Here is a 7,192-nt window from a genome sequence, read left to right as displayed (position 1 = left end):
TCTGGGACGGTAGAGGCTGCGGGCGCTGGCTCTGGGACGGTAGAGGCTGCGGGCGCTGGCTTGCTGACCGTGGCAGGCTGCGGGCGCTGGCTCGCTGACCATGGCAGGCGTGGGCGCTGGCTCGCTGACCGTGGCAGGCGTGGGCACTGGCTCGCTGACCGTGGCAGGCGGAGACTGGGGAGCAGAAGCCTTTCTTCTTTTCCTCCTCCGGGCGGATGAAGCTGGCAGCGCTGGCTCGTTGGCCGTGGCCGGCACGGAAAGCCCAGAGGCGGAAACCGGGATCGAGAGAGGTGGCTCCCGGTAGCGAAGCTCCCTCAAGACCAGACTCACATACTCCATCCACGTGAGGTCTCCGGGTCCGGCAATTCCCTCTGCCGGTGTCTTGGTAGCCCGAGCCGGTAGATGGTCTTCAGGGATGTGTCGTCAAAGCCGGTGTGGATGGCAACAGTGGAAAAAAAGTGGGAGTACTCGCGGTAGGTCAGATCCGCCTGGGCCAGTTCCATAAAGAAAGTTGCTAGATCCATATTTGGCGGTCTATCGTTCTGTTACGAATGGAGGCAGACGAGGAGAGCGGATCTAAATGCAAACTTACTTTTATTAACTGAGACAATCAAGAAACACAAAGGAAAACCCTCAATGGGGAAATGAACATAACACTGAACACACGATGAAAACAAAACTGAGAAAACGGGCAAGGACACATACCAGGCTAACAACATTCAACAATAGACCGGGACTGAACCAAAAACCAGGGTATATATACATGAACATAGAACTAAGGGGCCAATGAACAAACAGAACACCAAACAAGATAACGAGGGAAAAAACAGAGGCAAGTGGCAAGTTAACGAGGGACAGGTGAAAGCAATGACGGAAAACACGAACGCTAACAAAGAGACTATGGAGTTACATACGGGACAAAAGTGAAAACTATGGAATGCAAAAAGTGACAAAAATGTCAAACAAGAGGGAACAGTGAAACAAGACGAGGTATGCCTAACACATTGACTTGCACTTGTTTGATGTGGTTAGGCTTCGGCCCCTCTTGATTTCAGAGTCATCTATTACTCATCTACTATTTTTTGACCTCACCATTAAGTATACATTTGCATCTAGCATGTAGCAGATGCTATTATCATGAGCAACTTCCAAAAAGTGCTGAAGAAAGGGTCACATGAAACATCAAGCGCAATTTAGATTTCAAGCGTCAAGTGCCACCTGCAGGAATAAAACTCACAAGACACTCAGTGGCTGACAACGTGCAAATTCAGTCTGTAGATCTGTTACCCACACAAAACTTTTGTATGAATATAGAAAACATGACATACATCACATGAGTCATATGTGGGGTCAGTGAAGATGTTAAAGGTGACCATAGAAATGAGCAGTTGTTTTTCATGGTGAGGAAAACATTTCAGATGAGCAGGTAAGAATTGTAATTTCTGAACGGGTAAATTTTTTTCTGAAACATTAACCCTAATGCTTTCTCCGAATGTTTGAAGTGATACAGTGTATAAATATTTAAGAGTATGCATTGAATTAGAGATGATGCAAATATATGGTTAATTTAACTGTAGGAATTTAAAATCCACGGCTTAAAACCATTAAATGCTTGATTTACACATGGCAAAAATATTAGATATAATGTATAAATATATAATATAATATATTTTTTCTTAAGATTTTGTAAGCCTAAATGGGAAAACTCTGAAGCTGGAGCTGTTGCTATGGTTACGGACGGCGGCCGCATAGTGCTTTAATGGCCAGGTGTCATAAACTAAACGGGAACTTTCAATTCACATGAAACATCTTAAACAGAATATCCAAAATATAATGGAGGGATTCAATCTACCAGATTCATATCCATTAAAAAGCGTGTCAAAAAAACGACCATAAAAATATATATTAATATTATTTTCCTCCTTCACTAACAGATTTTTAACTAACATCAGTCCTGATCATAACTACCAATTATTCATTCATTTTAAGGATTTTAACCCTTTAAAGGCCAATTTGTTTACATAATGACACACTACTGATCTTTACACACAGCTGCATCATTTATTCAATTGGCCTGCAATGCTCTATAATACTTCAAACAGAAAATAGGGAAAAAACATGTATTTGCTCCATAGGCTAAACATGAGAAACATGGTGCCATCTGGTGTATATTATATATATATAAAAAAATTGAAGCTAGGGCTCTGGAATGAAAGCATAATATAATAGAATTCATGAAACTGTAAGGCTAGGTGCCAACCCAGCACATGCCCACATGGAACAACAAGACTTCCGGGAAAAACAACACTCAAACTCTCTCACAAAATAGACCTAGACTAAAACACTGTGTGAAAAACCCAGTTTAACAAACATTGTCAACCTGAGACATCCTGCCATCCACATTCTGCCCCACATACTCCAGCTGTTCTCTCTCCCTCTGGTTTTCCCCCACAAGACACAACACAGACACAAAATATGTATATGTGAAAATGTAACAAAGAAAAACCATGAAAACAAATAATGTACCCTGGCATGTTTGATATAATTCAGGAGTTCTCTGTGTGACTGGTACAGTGTTTTGTCCCCAGGTTTGTAAAACTTAATGACAACAAAGTTATAAGGTCTTTGCCACATATTGAATAATTCCGGAGGTCTATCCCCCTCCTTGAAGGTTTAACACCAGGAAGCCAAGAACCCATTCGCCCCCAAATTCTCATTGATCAAAGGATAATACCATTTGGTACACAATGTGTATTCTGTCTGGATATTTAAAGAAGGCTGGCCCAGAGCTCAAGGTTCTCTGTAGTCAGATGATCCCACACCTCAATGTGTGTAACTGTAATAATTGGAATCCTCATTCAGATTTCCCATACTTTGCAATTACATGTAGTTTTCTCAACTGCCAGGTATGTTCTTTGACTTGTTTCTATAACTTATGTTTTAAATCCTACCTGGCAAATAAATTGTTACTTTTTGATTCATTCTGTATTCCTCTGAAATCATTTATATCAATACTGGGTCTTTAAAATAGGAGAAACTGCTCTGGAGGAACCGAGCAGGAGAATCGCATTTTAAGAATCATTTATATCATAACTGAAGCTTTCATGTCGGAGGAAGCCACTTAAAGACTATCAGTTTGAATCTCATTAGAAACTGATCAGAAGGTAAATTAATAGAAGAGGATTCAGAGTAATCAATAATGTAAATTATTAAAATAAAAGAATGATCAGAAAGTATTTAGAGCTTTAATCTAAATTAGAGGTCAACTTAAAATTGGAGTCAGATAAAATTAATATCGAGATGAATTTGTAAAGTGCAAATTATTAACAATAATTGCTTTACTGCAGTGCTCAGAAAAGACAGAACAACGCAGAGACCTTCAAGGGGCAAATCTATATATTTTTAGCAGTTTTGCCTGCCATTTTACAATATTATGCTTTAATGGCACTGGGATCAAATATTCCCATTTTAATGGGAACATCACTGTGCAGCTGGGTCCAACTACAGTTTCACCTTCCAAAACGGTCAGAAATCTAGGGGTAACCATTGATGATGAGCTAAATTTCACAGACCACATTTCAAAGACTGCAAGATCATGTAGATTTACACTCTACAATATCAGGAAGATAAGACCCTTCCTCTCTGTACATGCCACACAACTGCTCGTTCAGTCACTTGTCATAACTAGACTGGACTACTGTAACGCTCTCATTGCAGGCCTTCCTGCATGTGCTATTAGACCTCTCCAAATGATCCAGAATGCAGCAGCAGCACGTCTGGTCTTTAATGAACCTAAGAGAGCACATGTTACACCACTCTTTGTCTCTCTCCACTGGCTGCCGGTTCATGCACATACTAAATTCAAGGCCCTGATGCTGGCATACAAAACAGTCACTGGGTCTGCTCCAGCATACCTAAAAACATTTATGCAGAGCTACGTTCCCACCAGAAGCCTGTGGTCGGCTAAGGAACGTCGCCTTGTCGTACCAAAACAAAGAGGCACCAAAACACTTTCCCGGACTTTCAGTTTCATCATACCACGTTGGTGGAATGACCTTCCCAACTCAATCCGGGAAGCTAACTCACTTTCTATCTTCAAAAAACGGCTAAAAACACATCTTTTCCAAAAGCACTTAACCGGTCACTAAAAAAAATTTCTTGTTGCACTTAAATCTGTTTTGTATACTATTCTGATGATAGTGAAACTTTGTAATATGGCACTTTTTGTACCACTGTCTCCTTAAGATGATTCGCTTATATTTTCCTCTTTTGTAAGTTGCTTTGGATAAAAGCGTCTGCCAAATGAATAAATGTAAATGTAAATGTAATGGGTTTCAATAGGGATATTTTTGCCCTGAAGTTCCTGAATGTAACTATTTTGTATACACACTGTATTATAGATTTATTATAGGAACTGAGGTTGAAATATCAAAATTCCCTAAAAACTAAACACCTTTGGCAAAATGTATGCCATTTGCATTAACACAGCCAAAATTATCGAAAAATAAATAAATAAATGAAAAAGACAAAAATGTCCCGAAGGTCGCACAAGGGTTAAATTGGCTGTTTTTTCCAATAATAAACGCCATAGTTTGGCAGCATTTCAATGACTGACTGAAGACGACGGATGTCAATTATGCAGACAGAATTCATAGAAAGTAACTTCCTTTGGACAGGATGCTCCACTAATCATCCAACAGCAAACTCTTTTAATATTTTAATAGTTTAAATATTTTAGCTGTGGTGATTTTAAAGTGATTAATTAAAGATACCACTTTTTGGAATGTTTAAGCGGTGCATTGCGTGTAGATCAGCGAGTAAACATGAACAGTTGCATCTTAAATCGTCCTCAAAGTGTAGCTTCTGTACTAATTCACAGCATTCAACAATAAATTTTAATTTAATTCATGATCAGACTTTAAATTGCCTGCTGTGAGCAATTTTCCAGTTATTATGCATAGTCCACAGGTTTTATTTTTTTATTTTGTGAGATCTTTTTGGACAGTATTTAGAGTCTGTTGCCGATTCTTTGTTGGGGAGTGTGGAGCGGAGGGGTGCGGGGCCGGGCGTGTGTGTGTGTGTGTGTGTGTGTGTGTGTTTGGTTTATGAGACCAATTTTCAGGTTTACACACCAGCATTACAAGGCCATTCGGTTTAGGAGACCACTTTTGATGGTCTCGTAATTCGGGGAATTTAAATTGTTATAATTGTTGAATAATAATAATTTAAAACATTATTAATAGATGTATGATTACAACATTACTGGTTTTATTAATTAATATTGCTATTTCAATGTGATAAATATCCCCACGCTTTTTATGACCTTTACAAATATGGACCTTTTAAACCATGATGTGTATGTGTGAACTTTGAACAGTGCCTCTGTAGGTGTGAATTGGTATTGCAAGGTACACACACTCGCGCCAAATTACACACATTTCCCCGCTAAATCATACACATTTCCCCACCATATCATACATTTGGCAGTAAACGTCGGCTGCGATTTTACGGATGTTTTGAGAAGATTCGCCGCGTTTGGAGAAGTGTGGATATTAACATCGGAGCTGCAACAATTCTTCAGCATCATGGAATTTACCGAAAAATGAAAAGTAAGCCCTTTTATTTTATATTTTGTACATTTAATGAAAACTGTGTCTGATAGCCTCAGTGGAGTTTAAATAGCTTTACGACTTATTTAATTGTTCATAACTCAGTTAAGATTACTCGTAACTAATGAAATACTATCATGAGTGTCACTGCAGTGAGTTAGCTTCTTTCTAACTTCACCTGCTTGTGCACGCTTTTTCATTTATCAGTTTATCATAAACGTGTCAACAAGAATACTGCTGTTGGCGTTGGTTATGGAGCCGAAAGGGGCAAACCAACTATTAGTTAAAAAAGCACTCTGTTTAAAGCTTGAAACGATACCCAATTATCTCAAACTAGCGATAATATTGTTACTCTGTGTTCTTTCTGTGTGTGTTATTTTGGGCCACTGCTAAAGGAATGAGTTATTAATATTATACTGCATATCTGTGGTGACTGACTTGACATGATATTTTGTACTAGGGGACTAAATCCTCTCCAAGATACAGAACAGCACGTGAAGTTGGACAAAGATTAAGACATACATGGAGATATATTAATCACACCAAAGGTAAGATGTTTTTTGTAAACCCTTTGTCTCTTAATGCAAGTTAAGCTCTGTTATGTTAGATAAAGAATGCTCCATCAGACATAAAGCTTGTTCATATGGAAAACAACAGATTATTTATGTATTTTATTTTTTTGATAACATATATTAGTGTCAGTGATGGGTGGAAACATCTCAAAGTTTTATCTTAATGTTTTTGATTAGTTATTTGATTTTTCTTTTGGACTTTTCCAATCTCATTAGAAAATGTACTTTTCTGTTTATATGTTGTTTATATTATTTAAGTGGTACAGTACAAATGCTAACATTTATGATTTCTTAATTAGTGATCATTAAAAGTAAAAACTGTATCAAATAATAAAAAGTACTATTAGGCAAAATGTTTTGGTTAACCGATTCCCATTGCTTTATGTGTTTTATTTTAAATACATAGTTTTGAATATTAATTTGGCACACAATGTAATTTCAGAGTTTGTTTACTGCTTGTTTACCATTACTGCCATTTAACAGTTGTATTTTTTTTAATAGGGCGAGGTGTATTTGCAAAAGGCTTTATTTTGAAAGGTTCATTCATTCTTGAATCCAGAGGAATCTTGTATAAGGTATCAGACTCCAATAATTTTGGTACAGCATTAAATTAATACACAAACATCTTCATACAGAGAAATGATTACTGGGGCCGGTTGCACCAGCTTTGCGTAACTTCAAACTTTGCCTAGCTGTGGTGTAAATTGGCACTAAGTCACAATTTATGCACTAATAAATATTTGAGCATCGCACCATTAATCTTAGGTATGACGTAACCCTACGTAAAAACTAAATACCGTATTTACGGCAGACTCTGACCAGGAGTAATGGATGAAATAAAAAAGACTCATTTAATGACATGAATGAGCTCATGTTTTGATTGACAGGCATCAGCCCTTCCGACATATATGATGGTGTTTACACTCATTTACGTGAGAGAGAATAAATTTTTTATTATACAGTTCCTATATATTGTTATTTACACAGGGCAAATATACTATTTATTAAATC

This window comes from Xyrauchen texanus, chromosome 14 (genome assembly GCF_025860055.1).
Source record: "Xyrauchen texanus isolate HMW12.3.18 chromosome 14, RBS_HiC_50CHRs, whole genome shotgun sequence".
Lineage (NCBI taxonomy): Eukaryota > Metazoa > Chordata > Actinopteri > Cypriniformes > Catostomidae > Xyrauchen > Xyrauchen texanus.
Note: the sequence above shows the minus strand (reverse complement) of the source record.